This window comes from Ambystoma mexicanum, chromosome 1p (assembly GCF_040938575.1).
Source record: "Ambystoma mexicanum isolate Mex_15411 chromosome 1p, UKY_AmexF1_1, whole genome shotgun sequence".
In the NCBI taxonomy this organism is placed as follows: Eukaryota; Metazoa; Chordata; class Amphibia; order Caudata; family Ambystomatidae; genus Ambystoma; species Ambystoma mexicanum.
The window spans coordinates 1328621851-1328642533 of NC_090921.1; positions in this window are offsets into that span (position 1 = coordinate 1328621851).

Below are 20683 nucleotides of genomic sequence, written 5' to 3' on the forward strand. Positions count from 1 at the left end.
CAAGCCTTGACATAGTCAATGACATCTGACTGGAGAGTGGGCCACCAGAAGTGTCGTTTGATAAGATCGAGAGTTGTTTGCATACCTCGATGACCGGCTGCTGGAGAGTCATGGCACATTCTGAGCACTTCCAATTGTAGAGAAGGTGTGGGAACCAATACCTGTTCTGCACAGAAGTATAAATTCTGGTCTTTTGCCAGATGATAAGTAACCGCTAGGTCTTCGCATTGTTGTAGTCGGCGGGAGGTTTCATATCTAAGAATCTGAAGGAAATCCGAGATAACAGAAATGAATCGGGCACGAGGAAACATCTTCTCCGAACAGAATCTCGATGTCTCTGGGTTCTTGCGAGACAAAGCGTCTGCTCTCAGGTTTAGTTTCCCAGGTACAAAAGTGAACTCGATATTATAGGGTAAAAAGAAGTGCTTGTCTGCTGTTGGTAGTCTGGGCCTGCTGTAGGACCTTAAGGTTCTGATGGTCTGTGCGTACCTCTATTGGAAAGGGAGATCCCAACAGAAGATGTCTCCACTCTTCAAAGGCTCTCTTGATCGCCAGAAGTTCCTTTTCAAGTACAGAATAATGTTCTTCTGACGTGGTGAAAGTCTTGGAAAGATATGCGACCAGTCTTCCTTCTCCTTGTTTCGTTCTTTGTAGGAGAACCGCCTCTAATGCCTGATGGGAGGCATCTGTTTCCACGATGAAGGGTCGTGTCTGATCAGGATTCATCAAAATAGAAGCAGAAGTGAACAACCTTTTCAAGGTATCAAATGCCTGTTGAGCAGGCAAATCCCAATGGAACGTGACTCCCTTCCTTAGAAGCTTAGTGATTGGCAGGATGGTTTCAGAATAACCAGAGATGAACTTGCGATAAAAATTTGCAAATCCTAGAAAACGTTGAATCTCTTTAACAGTAGTCGGGGGTGGTGTCATGATCTCTGCTTCCAAAAGGTCAGGGTTTTCCCAACTCCCTTGGAAGCAGATCCATAACCCAGGTTCCGAGTGCCAACCAGTCCCAATTGGGACCTTTTGGACCCAGTCCTGGCGCCAGTGGCACCAGGCTCATAAATATGCCCAGTCCCAGCGCTGGAAGCGCCAGGCTCATAATGCTTGGGTGGACTTACCTGCAGCAGACCATGCTGCTTACTTGCCTGCCAGTTGAGCCTCTGATCCTCTTCTGTTTGGAACTACTTTTCCTGTTGGGTGGGGCAGGAGCCACTCCCTAGGTTCAGAACACTGGAACTCTTCTGGAAAGCAGAAACTCTTTTCTTACCTAGGCGTGGCTGTGGAAGGAGACACCTAAGCACTACAGGAGGCTATTTAAACCACACCCGATGGATGAATCTTGCTTTGCGTTATTCTGCATCCTCTGCAGCAGAACGCTCATCGTGTCTTCTGCATCTGATCCTGGGCCTAAGGAAAAAGGCTTACCATCCTGAATCCAGTCTTCAGCAACACCTATAAAGACAAGAAAGAACAGGTTAGCATTACGGTCTTCAGTGACAGCGCTTCACTTACCTGGTCCATCGGCTGTCACCAACGCCTCGCGCTGCATTCCGGCATCTGAAAGACAAAGGCTTACCTACTCTTCGTGCGCTCCGGAGGTCTTCGCACTGCATTCCAGCATCTGAAAGACAAAAGCGTACCAACTCTTCGCACGCTCCGGAGGCCTTCGGCGCTGCATCCCGCATCTGAAAGACAAAACAAGGTGCGTTTAAAGACATTGGGGAACTTTAATACTCACGTGCCATTACTCCTTTCCACATCTAACCCAGTGGGTATTCCGGCACCCTGCAGCCGCTCCGAACTTGTACCTGCAAAATAAAAAGACAGTTAGAGCGCATCGTGAAGCAGGCAACAAGCGCTTACTTACGTGCTTCCAGGCACTTCTATTCATCACACGGGCTCCATCTTCAACTCACTTCAGCCCGTCATCCGCCATCGCCGGAACCCTGCAAAACAAGAGACATCATTACTAAAGACTTTTAAAGACATTAGAATTACTCGAAACTTACCGTTCGTGCAGTAAACGACGGACAGCAGTCCTCTGAAGTCAAAAGGCCTGCTCCCCTTACCCAGTGAAGAAACTGGTTACAGCACCCTGCCCCGAGGCAGATGGAGAGCATGGCGTTCACTTACCTAAGGTGAGAGCGTTAACCTTTGGGGTTCTATAGGAGAAGAGAAAGGGAAGAAGAGAGACATTCAATAACCCAGTTCATTAATCTCATATTTTCTATCTGCAGACATCTTACCCTTCGAGTCAGACATACAGTGCACAGAGGTCCAGCCCAAAGAGCCAGCCTGTGTTACACATCACCTTTGAAGATACGGTATACGCCCAGTCAAGACCGGCGCCTCTACGGGAATCAGGTGAGCGTTACAGAACGCAAAGCCTACCGCAAAACTCCCGTCCAGGCGCTATGGAAACCTCGGATACCGACCAGCTAGCCCAGATACTTGGGGAACTAAGGGCAGAAGTGCATGCAGCCCGTCAGGAAACGAACGCTCTAAGAAGGGAACTGATTATTTCCAAGGAGCGAACAGATGATCTCGCTAGACAATTGCTACAGTCACAAGCCGGACAGACCCCGTTACCCGCATCTGGGGGAAATCTTCCTTCTACATCCTCTATGAATCCAGTGCAGATCAACCTACCTGGGAATGTACCTCTGGCTCCGCCCGAACGATTTTCTGGTGACCCAAAGAGGTTTGCAGTATTTATCAATCAGTGCCGGTTGCATTTCTTATGCCGGCTAGCAGCCTTTCCAACTGATCAAGCTAAAGTAGCTTTTGTGCTTTCGTACCTTAGTGGCAATGCGGCAGACTGGTCGATCCCTCTAGTAAATCAAGATGATCCGGTCCTCCATGATTTTCAAGCTTTTCAGCTCAGTATGGAAAAACTGTTCGCAAGACATTCAAAGGGCAGGCCTTGGACAATGAGCTTCTTTCGTTGCGACAAGGTAATCAAGACCTTTTGGCTTATATTGCGTCTTTCAACAGACTGATAGTGGAAACTCAATGGCCTGAGGACAAAAGGATTACGCTGTTTTATAGAGGTCTACGTGGAGAGCTCAAAGATGTGTTAGCCCAAGTAGTGAATCCCCCACAAGATTGTTCGGACTATATAGACTTAGTCGTTCAAATAGATCACAGACTGCAGAACAGGAAGGCCGATCGTTCCAAGTTTGATGCTCGAGTATTTTCCAAACCGCTAACTCCTTCCAAAGGAGTAGACTCCGGGGAACCCATGCAAATAGGGGGCCTGAAAGGTCCTCTAACACAAAAGGAGCGGGAAAGGAGAAAACAGTTGCAATTATGCCTCTATTGCGGAAACTCAGGGCACTTTCTTCGAGACTGTCCGGTGAAACCTGCCAAGAAGGCAGTAGGAGCTGCAGTTACCAAAGTTACAAACTCTGAGCAGGGAAACGACCTCGTCCGACAAGAATAGAGGTCCTCTTGCCGAGCGTGAAAACCAGTTCCGTGACCTCGCATTTCGTGATACCTATGGTCCTCATTAGCCCTGATAATCCAGATCGATTACATGCAATTGAAGCTTACGTCGACAGCGGTGCCATCGGCAATTATGTGGATCATGAATTGGTTTTGAGGATGAATCTAACTCTTTGTCCCAAGGCTGTAAAGGACGTCATTACTACGGTGGATGGAACGGAGATAGCCTCCGGACCAGTAACGTATACCACTCAAGAAGTGACGCTAGTAAGTCAAGATGGACACCATGAGAAGATCGTGTTCAATGTGATCAAGGCTCCTCAGTTTCAGATTATTCTAGGAATACCTTGGTTAGAGAAACACAATCCTCTGATCGATTGGCGAGCAAGAACGGTCCAGTTTCCAGAATGTGTCTCTACTTGTCACCCTCCACCTGGTGTTGCACTGGCAGCAATTTCTTCAGAGACTCCCCAGTTACCTCCCGAATACCTAGAATACCAAGATGTTTTCCGGAAGGATCAGGCTAACTCTCTACCTCCTCATAGGTCTTATGACTGCCAGATAGACCTGATACCTGGATCTACTCCTCCTTGTAGTAGAATTTATGCCCTCACCGAGCCTGAGAACCTTCACCTTCGACAATACCTGGATCAATACCTGGCAAATGGGTTTATTCGTCCTTCCAAGTCCCCTGCTTCTTCAGCTTTGTTCTTCGTTCCAAAAAAGGAAGGAGACCTTAGAACTTGTATAGATTATCGCTCCCTGAACCAGATCACCGTCAAGAATAGATATCCGTTACCTTTGATCCCTGAACTCCTGGACCAAGTCAGAAAAGCATGCATATATACAAAGCTGGATCTTAGAGGAGCCTACCACTTGGTACGAGTAAAAGAGGGCGATGAATGGAAGACGGCCTTCCGCACCAAATATGGGCTATTTGAATATCAGGTCATGCCCTTCGGACTTTGCAATGCCCCGGCCGCCTTTCAATATTTTATGAACGAGGTCCTCAGAGAGCTCATAGACGTGTGTGTTGTTGTTTACATTGACGACATCCTCGTTTATTCTTCATCGGAATCTGAACATCGGAAACATGTGAAAATGGTCCTCGAAAGATTGCGTCAACACAAACTTTTCGCTAAGTTGGAAAAATGTGTTTTCAACGTGACTGAAGTTGAATTCTTGGGATTCATATTATCACCTAGCGGAGTGCGTATGGATTCAAAGAAGGTCGATGCAGTTCTCAAATGGCCATCACCATCCTCCGTAAAAGGTGTGCAAAGCATGTTAGGCTTCGCTAACTTTTACCGCAGGTTCATCCCCGAATTTTCTCGAATAGTCCAGCCCATCACTGCCTTGTTAAAGAAAAACAAACGTTTTGAATGGTGTCAGGCTTTCTCAAATCTGATGTTGTCCCCGGAAGCTGCTGAACCCCCGCAGTCCCCTTTGTATGCTAACCTCTTAACTGGTAACAAACAGTTCAGTTGAGAGCACCCCCAAGGGAAAGGGGGAAAATGGGACAAAATAATAAACTTCAGGTTTTGCTCAGCTTCTTTATCTGCCAACCTGTTGGTGAAAATAACAACAATTCACTTTAGTCACTAACCTTTGAATTCCTTGGCTCTGACTTCTCTTTATAAATTTAAGTAAATAAACACGCCACCATACCTGATTATCCTCTGTGAATAACGTAGAGGACGTGTATGAATTCTACTGAAGAAAACATAAAAATAGAGTCTTAGATGCTCTTACTGATTTCTTCAATTTGGTTTTGCAGAAAACTGCTATCTCTCTCAGTTTAAGGAGTTTGTCTTCAAGCAGTTCAACTGTATTTTGCCTAAAACAACCCGCTGGAAATATTATACATGTAGTTTGTATTGGTGTCTATCTTCAACACAAATTCCAAGAATGACACTCTAACTATTCAAGTTAAAATTGTTTGTTTTCTGAATGTGTAAAAGTGTTAATTAATTGGATCTTTTGCTTGCAAAGAAAATCGCTCGTTAAAGAAGCGTTCATTTTACCAGAATATGCGCATGCGTGAAAATATTGTTTACTCCTTCTAAAATGGAAGCGCACATGAACAAGGAATTGAGTTCAAAAATGAAACTGGCTTGGGCGCATGCGTAAAGGAACAGTCTTCCACTCTTCTTAATATAAATTGCTCCAACAAGAAAGGAGTAATTCCTCAGTTCCAGAGACTAATCCTTGAAGAGACAGCCCAGTGAAGATCACGCGCCAGGTTAGTTAGAATGTTAGTAAATTAAACATAAAGTCTTGGAGTCGCGTGGCTACCACACTGTCACTTGCGCAGACAGTGTAAGATTTCTAACGCTAGTCCGACGCTAAGAAAAAGCACTGCTACCGAACAAAAGGTACAGTACTCAATAAACTTCTATACGGCCGAAAAAACACACGACGCTAAAATGAATAGCAGACCTCCACACTCCAATTTGCCAGGTGCAAAAAATGTGACGCAGTTCAATTAATTTAAATACAGTTCTAGAAGTTCAAAAAATAAATACTTGAAAGAACAAAAAGAATTACTATATAAACAAAAACTAAGAAAAAACAGGAACAAGTTAATTAATAGTTTTGATATTTAACTCCTGCTTGAATATCATAAAATTCCATAAAAGATAATGAAATCACTTAGCTTGCTTCTTTCTTTCACCGGAACGTTTTCTAAGTTTCTTTTTAAAATCTCCAACACTTTCCTGGTCCAAATAACTAATAATAGGCACAAAGGCCTAACTAAAGTTTTCTAAAACTTAAGAGCTTCAAACATAAGACCTTCCAGCTGGGCTTCTGACAATGAAAGGCGGTTTAGAATGTTCCGACAATGCCTTTCTTTTACTTCTGGCCAATCACTGATCCTTTTGGAATTCTCCATTTTGACTTGGGAAGCTCTCCACACTCTGCACAGAAAGTTAAGGCCCAAACCATACTATGTTAATCATATCCTCATTCATCCAAATCCCACGAAACCTGACAGTATCCCCCCCTTAATGCCCTGTCCCAGGGCCAACTTTAGAAGGATACTTTCTATGAAATTTTGCGACTAATTGTGGTGCATGCACATTCACCTCATCCTCCCATGTACGTTCCTCAGGTCCGAAACCTTCCCAGTCTATTAAATATTGTAATTTCCCTCTTAACCTCCTGGAATCTACAATTCTTTTCACTACAAACTCTTCAGATGAATCCTCTAACTGAACTGGTGAAGGTGGATGTACAACTCTAGTCCCCTGAATAACAGGTTTTAACAGACTAATGTGAAAGGTGGGATGAATTTTCAATGAAGTAGGTAATTTTAACCGTACTGACACTGGATTGATCACCTTTTTCTACTTTAAATGGACCTACAAAACGTGGAGTAAATTTGTTTTTGCCCTTAATTCTCAAATGTCTAGTCGAAAGCCAAACCAAGTCACCAACCTCATATTTAGGACCCAACCTCCTTTTTTGATCTGCAAATCTTTTGTACTTCTGTTTACTATCGAAAAGTACCCTTTTTGCTCTTTCCAAATTCTTTCTCATAGTTTTTAATCGAACCTCAACTCCAGGATTCTCTGACTCTTCAGTAATTTCAAAACTTAAAAACCGTGGGTGAAAACCTCTTCCAAGGTAAAACGGAGACATGTTAGTTGAATCTTTAGCACAATTATTATAAGCAAATTCGGCAAGCCAAATCAAATCCACCCATTCTTCCCCTGCCTGTAGATAACACCTCAGATATTTCTCCAGTTCTTGATTTACCCTTTCTACTTGTCCATTGGTCTCGGGATGATAACCTGATGATAAACTGACTTCCACACCCAAATCCTTACAAAAAACCCTCCAAAATCTAGAAATGAATTGAGGACCTCTATCTGAGATAATTGGATTAGGAAGACCATGCAGTCTAACTATTTCTCGCAAAAAGACTTTGGCCAAAACGTCTGCAGTAACCTCTCCCTCCATTGGAACAAAGTGAGCCTCTTTTGACAAGAGGTCCACCACAACTAGAATAGATGTACAACCCTTGTCACAAGGAAGATCTGTAATGAAGTCCAGGGAGATTGTATGCCAAGGACGAGGTGGAATAGGCAACGGCTCCAACAACCCGACTGGTTTTCCGGTTTGATTCTTCATTTGAGCGCAAATAGCACAGGTTTTTACAAAATTTAAGATGTCCTGACGCATTTTTTCCCACCAGAAGCTTCTCCTGACCAATTCCAGCGTCTTTCTAAAACCTGGGTGTCCGGACAGCATAGATTCATGACAGTCTCTTATTACTCTCTCTCGCAATTCCAAAATAGGTAAGTAAAGTTTATTTTCAAAAAACGGCAATCCTTTTTCAATTTTTCGAACCGGATCCTTTCGAACCCATTCCTCCATTTGTACAATTGACATGGACTTTCGAACTTCTTCCTTAACATCCTCAATTTTCTGTATTCCGGCAAAAATAAAACAACATGGATCGATAATGGATATCATCTCCTTTTCTGATTCCATCTCACTTCCCGGAAATTGACGTGATAAAGCATCAGCCTTTCCATTAAGCCTACCTGGCTTAAATGTCACTACAAAATCATAATCAGCAAAGAACAATGACCATCTTAACTGCCTTGGTGTGAGAGTCTTAGCTGATTTAAAAAAAAGCAGATTTCTATGGTCTGTTAACACAGTCACAGTATGTCTTGCTCCCTTTAAAAAATGTCTCCACTCTTCAAAAGCGAACTTGATTGCCAATAATTCTCGATCTGAGATGGTATAATTTTGTTCTGCCATAGAAATTTTTTTAGAATAGTAAGCCACTGGATGAAGTTGTCCTGTCTCTCGATGTCTCTGAGAAAGAACAGCCCCCATGGCAAGATTCGATGCATCCGCTTCTACATAAAAAGGCTGAGATGGATCTGGATGAATTAAAATAGGGGCCGAACTGAACCTTTTCTTCAATTCTTGAAATGCCTCCTCTGCCTCTGTTGACCACACAAATTTGGCACCTTTCTTTAAGAGTTTTGTTATGGGAGTAATCAACCGAGAAAATCCTTCAATAAATCTTCTGTAAAAATTTGCAAAACCTAAAAAGCTTTGAATTTCTTTTACTTTCGTTGGTGCTGGCCAATCCGTGATGGCTTGAACTTTGTTCGGATTCATCTCCAATCCCTTGGGAGAAACAATGTATCCTAAAAATTCCACAGAATTAGTATGAAACTGGGATTTTTCTAATTTAGCAAACAAATGATTCTCTCTGAGTCTTTGTAGAACCTTTCCCACATGAATTTTATGAGACTCTAAATCCTGAGAATAAATCAAAATATCATCAATATATACTACTACGAATATGTCTAAAACATCTCTTAAAATTTCATCCATAAAGAATTGAAAGGCAGCTGGTGCATTACATAAACCGAAAGGCATTACCAAGTACTCATAAAGCCCAAATCGGGTTTTGAATGCCGTTTTCCACTCGTCACCCTCCTGGACTCTCACCAGATGATAGGCACCACGTAAATCTAGTTTGGAAAAAATTGTGGCTCCCTGGACCTGATTCAAGATTTCCGAAATTAGAGGGAGAGGATACTTGTTTTTGATCGTAATCCTATTCACAGCTCTATAATCAATGCATGTTCTGAGAGACCCATCTGGTTTTGGTACAAAAAATAATGGAGATGCGGCTGGAGATTGAGAATGACGAATAAAACCCTTAGCCAAATTTTCTGCAAGGTACTCTTTAAGATAATCATTCTCCTTTTCAGTTAATGCATACACTCGACTACTTGGTAAAACCGCCCCGGGCTCCAAATCAATTTTACAGTCAAAACTCCTATGTGGAGGTAATTCTCCTGCCTCCTTTTCATCAAAAACCTCCTTGTACCCTAGATAACACTCCGGAAGATGTCCTAACACCGCTCCTATATTATGTCCTGTAATACCTGCATCAGTTAGAAAAAAGGAAACCAAACCTTGTGTTTCTTCCCTCCCAGGATTACCTTTCAAAAGGCAATTTTCTAAACAGAAACTAGACTGTAATTCTACCACTCGCCTACTCCAATCAATTTGAGGATTATGCAAGGTTAGCCATGGCATGCCTAAAATTATTTTCAAAATTGGTGTATCAATTAAATCAAATAAAATTTCTTCTCTATGACCTCCAAGTAATTCCATAACCAAAACACCAGTTTCATGAGTTATAGGACCTGATGAAAGAGAAGTTCCATCTACAGCCCGAACCTGTTCCACAACTTCCTACCTCAAAAGTGGTATTCCCAATGCCTTAGCTACTCCCCAATCCATAAAGTTCCCGGTGGCTCCTGAATCAATCACTACCGGTCCATACCCTTTCCTTTCCTCCTTTAAATACAAGGATACATTTACAGTTATGTGTGGAACCGCTGACTGAACTGTATTTGCAACTTGCTGTCCTTTTCCTCCGGCTGATGGACATTTTTTGGGTGTAAAGGGACAATTTCCTAAAAAATGACCGCCCCTACCACAATATAAACACAAATTATTCTCACGCCTCCTAGCCTTTTCCTCCTTTGATAAAGGACCTTTTATTCTACTTTGTTGATCATTTAACCTTGGTTTCACTTCTTTACTACCCACCTCAAGCCTTGAACGATCTCCTCTAGTGACTGACCTCACCTCCCCCTGAGTACAACGACGCCTTTCTGCTTTTCTTTCACTTATACGATAGTCCAACTGAACTACTAAATCAATCAATTCCTCACAAGAAGAAGGGCTTTGGGCTACACTGGACAAGGCATCCTTCAATTCCTCCTTGAGACCTCTATAAAAAAGAGAAGACCTCTTTTCTGCTGGCCACTGGGATTCTAAAACCAGAGACCTAAACTGTGTGATATATGTGACCAAGTCTCTGTTTCCTTGACGCAAATCTAATAATTCCCCATCAACTTCTAAGGACATTTGTCTTTTATCAAACATTTTCTTAAATTCTTCCATAAAAAGAGAAACATTTTTTAAAGATGAACTCTTTTGCCTGACCAATAAACCTGCCCAAGTAGAAGCCTCTCCAGATAAATAAGACATCATAAAAGTAACTCTGGAAGCATCAGAAGGAAATAGTTCGGGCCTACTAAGAAAGTGCAACTCACATTGTGTTACAAATGTCTGATATTTACTTGAATCTCCATAGTAACGCTCTGGAGCTGCCAAAGGTACTGGCATAACTAATGCCCTAAAACCTCCCTCTGCCCCATCACCTCTACCCACACCTCTCTCCTCACCAGCCCTTACCAATTCAGGGGGAAATTCTTCTCTCACAATTCCCTGCGTCTGTGCCATCTTTTCACTTAACTCATCTACTCGTTGTCCTAATTTTTTATTCTCTTGATATGCCACCTTTAATTCCTCCTGTAATTCCCTCACTAAAACACTTAACGCTTCCATTGAGAACTCGGGGTTCATGACAGCTTAGGAGGACTATTTTTTCTGGCCTTTCATACTGTCAGGCTTTCTCAAATCTGATGTTGTCCCCGGAAGCTGCTGAACCCCCGCAGTCCCCTTTGGATGCTAACCTCTTAACTGGTAACAAACAGTTCAGTTGAGAGCACCCCCAAGGGAAAGGGGGAAAATGGGACAAAATAATAAACTTCAGGTTTTGCTCAGCTTCTTTATCTGCCAACCTGTTGGTGAAAATAACAACAATTCACTTTAGTCACTAACCTTTGAATTCCTTGGCTCTGACTTCTCTTTATAAATTTAAGTAAATAAACACGCCACCATACCTGATTATCCTCTGTGAATAACGTAGAGGACGTGTATGAATTCTACTGAAGAAAACATAAAAATAGAGTCTTAGATGCTCTTACTGATTTCTTCAATTTGGTTTTGCAGAAAACTGCTATCTCTCTCAGTTTAAGGAGTTTGTCTTCAAGCAGTTCAACTGTATTTTGCCTAAAACAACCCGCTGGAAATATTATACATGTAGTTTGTATTGGTGTCTATCTTCAACACAAATTCCAAGAATGACACTCTAACTATTCAAGTTAAAATTGTTTGTTTTCTGAATGTGTAAAAGTGTTCATTAATTGGATCTTTTGCTTGCAAAGAAAATCGCTCGTTAAAGAAGCGTTCATTTTACCAGAATATGCGCATGCGTGAAAATATTGTTTACTCCTTCTAAAATGGAAGCGCACATGAACAAGGAATTGAGTTCAAAAATGAAACTGGCTTGGGCGCATGCGTAAAGGAACAGTCTTCCACTCTTCTTAATATAAATTGCTCCAACAAGAAAGGAGTAATTCCTCAGTTCCAGAGACTAATCCTTGAAGAGACAGCCCAGTGAAGATCACGCGCCAGGTTAGTTAGAATGTTAGTAAATTAAACATAAAGTCTTGGAGTCGCGTGGCTACCACACTGTCACTTGCGCAGACAGTGTAAGATTTCTAACGCTAGTCCGACGCTAAGAAAAAGCACTGCTACCGAACAAAAGGTACAGTACTCAATAAACTTCTATACGGCCGAAAAAACACACGACGCTAAAATGAATAGCAGACCTCCACACTCCAATTTGCCAGGTGCAAAAAATGTGACGCAGTTCAATTAATTTAAATACAGTTCTAGAAGTTCAAAAAATAAATACTTGAAAGAACAAAAAGAATTACTATATAAACAAAAACTAAGAAAAAACAGGAACAAGTTAATTAATAGTTTTGATATTTAACTCCTGCTTGAATATCATAAAATTCCATAAAAGATAATGAAATCACTTAGCTTGCTTCTTTCTTTCACCGGAACGTTTTCTAAGTTTCTTTTTAAAATCTCCAACACTTTCCTGGTCCAAATAACTAATAATAGGCACAAAGGCCTAACTAAAGTTTTCTAAAACTTAAGAGCTTCAAACATAAGACCTTCCAGCTGGGCTTCTGACAATGAAAGGCGGTTTAGAATGTTCCGACAATGCCTTTCTTTTACTTCTGGCCAATCACTGATCCTTTTGGAATTCTCCATTTTGACTTGGGAAGCTCTCCACACTCTGCACAGAAAGTTAAGGCCCAAACCATACTATGTTAATCATATCCTCATTCATCCAAATCCCACGAAACCTGACAAATGGTCTACCGAGGCGGAACAAGCTTTCCAGGATTTGAAGACTAAATTTATCTCTGCACCAATCTTAAAACACCCTCGCCCTGAACTCCCCTACATCGTGGAAACTGATGCTTCAAGCCTTGCCATGGGGGCAGTTCTATCACAAAAGGACCCGGTAACCAATCAGTTGCATCCCGTGGCATTTTGGTCCCGCAAATTCTCGCCTCCTGAAATCAATTACACGATTACTGACAAGGAACTTCTGGCTATCAAGTCTGCCTTTAAGGCTTGGCGGCATTATCTGCTGGGGGCCCGACACACCGTTACTGTGATTACGGATCACCGAAACCTGCAATATTTGAAAACCGCAAAAGCCCAATCCTCTAGACAACTTCGTTGGGCATTATTCTTTGCCGAGTTTGACTTCATAATTATCTATCGACCTGGTACAAAAAACGGTAAAGCTGTTGCCCTTTCTCGGATGGGAGTGGAAAACACTTGATCAACCCTAAGCCTGTACCAATCATTCCCGAACAAAGAATTCTGGGTGTAATCGCCACACAATCCATAGAGGAAGTTAAGGATAAAGCCAGGCAACTTGTAACTCCAGCAGACATACAGAATTGGCATCTGCAGGGAAAGGACTTTGCAGTAAAGGACAACTTATTGTATTTCCAAGAACGATTATACCTGCCCAGCACAGATTTACAGAAAAAAGTAATCTCTTGTTATCACGATTCTTTAATGGAAGGACATCCCGGTATGGCCAAGACCTCAGAAAAGATCAAGCGCTACTTCTGGTGGCCGTCTTGGAAAAAAGATATCAGAGACTTTATAATGTCCTGTGGAGTATGCGCCCAAAACAAGAGTCAAAAGGAAAGACCAGCAGGCCTCTTACGCCCTATTGACATCCCACCTCGCCCTTGGCATACGCTTTCTATGGACTTCATCACCGATCTACCTCCATGCTCCGGATACAATACGATTCTAGTAATCGTGGATTTATTCTCCAAGATGGCGCATTTCATTCCGCTCAAAGGCTTGCCAACAGCAGCAACTCTGGCCCGAGAATTTCTCGAAAACATCGTCCGACTGCACGGTTTTCCTTCGGTTCTAATTTCGGATCGAGCTAGTCAATTTATTTCTCATTTTTGGCGAAGTTGCTGTCGGTCGGCTCAAATTGATGTGAGACTATCGACCAGTCACCACCCTCAGACCGACGGACAAACCGAGAGGACCAATCAAACTCTGGAACAGTATTTACGCTGCATGCTGCAACAAACTGAAAAAACTTGGAAAGACATCCTTTGGATAGCCGAATATGCCTACAATAACTCTGTCCATTCGGGAACTGGGAAAACCCCGTTTTTTTCTTTTATACGGCAGTCACCCTCGAACCTCGGAGTTGGATCCCCTCCAAGATCTTGAAACACCAGCAGTAGACTACCTGCATTCTACAATCACCCAAGCCTTTAAGGAAGCTGTTTCTCACCTTCAAAGGGCTAAAGAACAATACAAGAAAGGAGCAGATCAACATCGGAAGGAAGCCCCTCAATATCAAGTAGGGGATCAAGTCTGGTTATCCACCAAATATCTACCTCTAAAAGGGCCACGCACATTCAACCCAAGATACCTTGGTCCCTATTCCATCACTACCATAGTAAACCCAGTAGCGGTCAAGTTGGACTTGCCCCCGCACATGAAGATACATCCGGTCTTCCACGTCTCTCTATTAAAACCCGTGCAACCTCAAACCCGACTAACTAAATCTCCAAAACCCATCCTAGTTGATGGAGAACTCGAGTTTGAAGTCAAAAGCATTCTGGACTCCAAGATCTCCAAATCTAAACTATTTTACCTAATTGACTGGAAAGGCTACGGCCCCCAAGAGAGATCCTGGGAACCTGCTGAATATGTCCACGCTCCTCGCCTAATCAAAAGATTTCACCGAACATTTCCTGACAAGCCAAAACCCCCGGAGAAGCCCGGTTTGGGAGGGGCCTTGAGGGGGGTACTGTCATGATCTCTGCTTCCAAAAGGTCAGGGTTTTCCCAACTCCCTTGGAAGCAGATCCATAACCCAGGTTCCGAGTGCCAACCAGTCCCAATTGGGACCTTTTGGACCCAGTCCTGGCACCAGTGGCACCAGGCTCATAAATATGCCCAGTCCCAGCGCTGGAAGCGCCGGGCTCATAATGCTTGGGTGGACTTACCTGCAGCAGACCATGCTGCTTACTTGCCTGCCAGTTGAGCCTCTGATCCTCTTCTGTTTGGAACTACTTTTCCTGTTGGGTGGGGCAGGAGCCACTCCCTAGGTTCAGAACACTGGAACTCTTCTGGAAAGCAGGAACTCTTTTCTTACCTAGGCGTGGCTGTGGAAGGAGATACCTAAGCACTACAGGAGGCTATTTAAACCACACCCGATGGATGAATCTTGCTTTGCGTTATTCTGCATCCTCTGCAGCAGAACGCTCATCGTGTCTTCTGCATCTGATCCTGGGCCTAAGGAAAAAGGCTTACCATCCTGAATCCAGTCTTCAGCAACACCTATAAAGACAAGAAAGAACATGTTAGCATTACGGTCTTCAGTGACAGCGCTTCACTTACCTGGTCCATCGGCTGTCACCAACGCCTCGCGCTGCATTCCGGCATCTGAAAGACAAAGGCTTACCTACTCTTCGTGCGCTCCGGAGGTCTTCGCACTGCATTCCAGCATCTGAAAGACAAAAGCGTACCAACTCTTCGCACGCTCCGGAGGCCTTCGGCGCTGCATCCCGCATCTGAAAGACAAAACAAGGTGCGTTTAAAGACATTGGGGAACTTTAATACTCACGTGCCATTACTCCTTTCCACATCTAACCCAGTGGGTATTCCGGCACCCTGCAGCCGCTCCGGACTTGTACCTGCAAAATAAAAAGACAGTTAGAGCGCATCGTGAAGCAGGCAACAAGCGCTTACTTACGTGCTTCCAGGCGCTTATATTCATCACACGGGCTCCATCTTCAACTCACTTCAGCCCGTCATCCGCCATCGCCGGAACCCTGCAAAACAAGAGACATCGATACTAAAGACTTTTAAAGACATTAGAATTACTCGAAACTTACCGTTCGTGCAGTAAACGACGGACAGCAGTCCTCTGAAGTCAAGAGGCCTGCTCCCCTTATCCAGTGAAGAAACTGGTTACAGCACCCTGCCCCGAGGCAGATGGAGAGCACGGCGTTCACTTACCTAAGGTGAGAGCGTTAACCTTTGGGGTTCTATAGGAGAAGAGAAAGGGAAGAAGAGAGACATTCAATAACCCAGTTCATTAATCCCATATTTTCTATCTGCAGACATCTTACCCTTCGAGTCAGACATATAGTGCACAGAGGTCCAGCCCAAAGAGCCAGCCGTGTGTTACACATCACCTTTGAAGATACGGTATACGCCCAGTCAAGACCGGCGCCTCTGCGGGAATCAGGTGAGCGTTACAGGTGGCCAGTCTACAACGGCTGACACCTTTCTGGGATCCATGGATATGCCGTGAGCTGATAAAATGAATCCCAGATAGGTGACTTGAGTTTGATGGAATACACATTTTTCGGGTTTGCAATATAACTGATTAGTTTGTAACCGATCCAGAACAATGTTGACATGACGTATGTGATCACTCTTGTTTGCGGAAAATATCAGAATATCATCTAGATAGATAATAACAAAATGCAAAAGAATATCGGAAAACAAGTGGTCCATGAATCGTTGGAACACCGCGGGGGCGTTGACTAATCCAAAGGGAATGACTTGGTATTGGAAATGGCCGAAAGGAGTACAAAAAGCTGTCTTCCACTCATCTCCTGCTGCAATCCGGATCAAATGATAGGCCCCTCTAAGATCCAACTTGGAGTACCACGCGGCTCCTCGAACTGCTTCCAAAATGTCCTTGATTAAGGGATTAAGGGCAGGGATGGTGATTTTATTAAGTCCCCGGTAATCTATACAAGGACGGAGTTCCTCAGTGTCCTTCTTTGGAATGAAAAATAGAGAGGAGCCTACAGGCGATTTGGACTCGGTGATCAATCCGTTTTGTAAGTTGGAGTGGAGGTAGTCTTTAAGAGCTGTCTTTTCTTTTTGGGACAAAACATACATCCGCCCGAATGGAAGAGGCTGGTCTGGAAGTAAAGAAATATGACAATCATCCCTGCGATGTGGAGGTAACGTTGGAAAGAGAGGACTTGAGGAAACCTTGTAATATTGTTGATGACATGGTGGGATCAGTTGCAACTGGCTGACAGAGGAGACATCTGGAATATTAGGATTCTCCGAAGGGATCTGCAATCCTACCGCGTTTTGAGACAGGCAATGACTAATGCAGTACTCAGAGCCCAAGAAGAGTGTTCCTGCCATCAAATTAATGAACGGATTATGAGTACGGAGCCAAGGGAGTCCTAAGATCACCGGGAAATGGGCCATTCTTATTAGGTCAAACACTAGTTGTTCCTAGTGGGATGCAATCAAGCATGTCACTGGTTGGGTCTGTTCTCGAATAGGACCATTTGTAGCCACCCATTGATCATCCAAAAAATTTCCAGCAGCGCCACAATCAAGCAAGGCTAGAATACCCGGGATTACCCGATCAGGCAGTCGAAGCGTCAAAGAAAGGATTACCATAGAATGGTTGTGATCAGCTGGGTCCAGAGATAACCCTAATTTCTGGGGGGAACTCTTGTAGGGGTCCCTTGCCGCGGTTCCCTCTACAGCAGGGACTTGGCGTTTCCCGACATAATAGGTCGAGGCCTGCGAGGAGGGACAATAGGACAAGCACTCAAAATGTGTGAGGAAGAGCCACAATACATGCACAAGCCTAGGGACTTCCTTTGCGCTCTTTCGATACTTCATAATGGTCCTTTCACAGAGCCGATCTGCATAGGTTCCTCGGTTGTCGTAGGCTTATTCATGGAAGAAACTGAATCTGTTTGAGGGCGACAGCCCTTAGATCTCTTCTTTTCATGGCTTCTTTCTTGAACCCGATAGTCGATCTGCATAGCTAGGGTAATCATTTCTGCTAGATTAGCTAGTCTGAGAACCTTAGCAAGCTCATCCTTCAGTTCTTCCGAGAGGCCTCTGAGAAATAGGGTTACAAATCCATCATCAGGCCATCCAGTCTCCGAGGATAGCTGCTTGAACAAGGTGATATAAGACATTAGGTCCTTATTGCCCTGCTTAAGATCTAGAAGTCTCTCTTGTGTGGTAACAGAAATTTTTTGACGACTAAACATAGATCTTAGACTATTGACAAAGGCAGGATAGGAGTCGAGTATAACATTGCCCAATGTGACTAAGGGGGTGGCCCAAGCCAGGGCAGGGTCTGACAAATGAGAAATCAGAAAACCAACCTTGTCTTTATCCGTAGGAAAGAAACGAGATTTAAAAGTGAATTGGATCGTACAACTGTCTAGGAATTCCTTTAACTTGTGTGGGTCCCCATCAAACTTACCCATGCTAAGGGCACTCGGGGGGGTTTCAGAAAAGGCTTGATTGACCTGTTGTCCTAATTGGGCATTGTCTTGCTTAAGGTTTTGCATCTCCAAAGACATGGATTGCATTGCTGACATTAGCTGCTGCATTTGTTGCTCCATGATAAAGCCACCAGTCAGGTAAGCCCTATTCTTTTTAGGCGTTGCTTACTGTTATAATTAAAGGCGGTCAATCAATTATGGTCACTAACCTGTTCTGATGGCAATCTCCTGGAGCAGCAAGGGAGAATCTCCCGGAGACCCCTACCCCCCACCCCCAAGTCTTGGGGGGATATGAATGCCAGAGAGGGAGAGACAGGAGCCCCAGATAAACCCTCTGGGGAAGAAAACCCTGGGTGGTCTTGATGAGTGCTTCTGGGTAGTGGTCTCTTCTTTGGCGCAAGGTTTGTAGCAGCAGAAGCGGAGTTCTCTACAGAAGAAGGAAGAAGAGGTGAGTTATGAGAGTGGATAGAGTGTCGGGGGATAGTAATTCTATTGGAAAGTAGCCCCCACTTACTGATGTAGCCTTTCACTGATCTATTCCTTAGGTGGAAGATGGTGTCGGGAGTGTTGGCTCCGTAAAGACCTGGAGATTCTGGACGAAACACAAGGTAAGTTATAGAAATGAAGGAGAAGAGAGAAGAGTCCTAGTTCTGCAGAGGAGGTAACTCACTGTCTTATGAAAGAAGGCTGGCCCTAGAGGGATTCTGCACAGGAAGGCGAAACCTGAACGGGAAGAGAATAATGAACCCGGTAGTTCGGGAAAGGGATTCTTGCGGGAAGGACTGGAGGTTCTGAAATGCTGACTGGGAAGCAAGGTAAAAAGAAATTAAGGTAATATCGATGGATATTAGTTGGAATCTTTCAGAAAAGAGAATAGCGAACTTACGAAGTGTCGTACAGAGCAGAAGCGACGCACTGAAGGGAAGGTTTCCAGTCTTTTAAAGCAGTCACGTGATCGCTCGATCGCGTGAGTGAAAGACGTGCAGCAACTAGACTGTCAATCCTCCCGTGCCGGTGATTCCCCGCCATCTTGAAATTCCCGTGAAGTGCTGATCTGTCCAACGACCAATGCCGTCTAGACTGCCATCGTTGAAAAGGTGTAACAATTTGTTATTCACTACTGATCCGTACAGTTTCATTACTGTCATTGGTTTTGGGTAAGCAAGAAGTTGATTTTTCGCAATTTGATACAAGATGGATTTAATTTTGTGTAGCAACAGGGGGACCCAGCGCTATGACATGGCGCTTACTCCCCCTGGGCCACACCGTGTATTTTTGGCTATCTGACACTGATTCATATATATTTTTTCAGTGATCATCAAATCCATTTGAATATTAACATTCGGACTACACTCCAAGTCCAACACAAAGATTAGTGCTTTGCAGTACCTTAATATATTCCTCAGTATTGGAAATTATGGAAATGAATAGATAAACACTCATCTAGTTTTCTTTATTATTAATTGCAGGTTAAACAAAAAGAACAGTTACCCAATATTTAAAACCTGAAGAAGGGCGTTAAACGCCCGAAATACATAGTTAAGAAGAGGGCACCACGGTTATATTAATACTGAACTAATTGTGTCAACTCAAATATTGGGACTTATCTATGATTATTATGATAAATGTGTATCTTAATTGAAAATGTTACACACACAATAGTATATGTTTAACACAACATTTTGTTTGAAACAAATTATTTTTGCTTACAATAACTGACTGAATTTGTATCATCAATTTAATTTGTGTATGATGTGGAAAAATACACAGATATGATTTATTTAATCAGAAAAACTGAAAGTTTTAATTTTTTGAATTATTGAATTAATGCAAATGTCCTGTACATTGAAATAAGAAATTGCAATATATTTGCCAGTTGCTGTGCCCCAGTTCATTCACCCTGATTGTGCAGTGAATCTCCCCAGGACTCATATTTTTCAGTAAAGGTAGCACTTTACTCTCTGGGAGCACCTAAAGTGGTTTACTAGTAACATTACTTATTTTTGAATTGATTAATTACCTAATTCCTAGAACATATGAAAGGTGTGCATCTCCACGTCTCACTTTTTACCATTGTACACATAACCTCACCCTAACCCGATGTCTGCAGACTCCCCTCTTCAAGACCCGCCCCAGCAATCAACATAAGTTTGTATCCCTTCAGCAGTGTTCCGGACCTTTTGCGCTCGCCTCATGCCCATCCGGCCCCCCTCCAGTATAAATGGCAGTTCACACCTATGGCCATGCGCTCCCAAGGGGCTGAGTGGATAGGAACACTATAGTTGCCAAACACCATGTGCACCTCAAAGGGTTATTTCGCACAGGGACCATTGTTCACATGGCCTCCCCCGAACCAGTGTCTCCAGACTCCCCTGTTAATGCACATCCATCACCCTGCATTATCAATGGCAGTTCACACCTTTGACAGTGCACTCCAAAGGGGGCTGGGTGGGTGGTAACACTCTAGTTGCCAAACACCATGTGCACCTCAAAGGGTTATTTCACACAGCAACCATTGTTCACATGGCCTTCACAGACCCAGTGTCTCCAGACTCCCTTGTTCAAGGCCATCCATCCCCCTCCCAACCTACCCAATAATGATGGTAGTTCGTACCTCAGACCATGCGCTCAAAAGGCAGCTGGGCGGGTGTGGATGCACAAGGTGTCACAAGCTGTTGAATAGCTAGCCTCTCTGTAGCA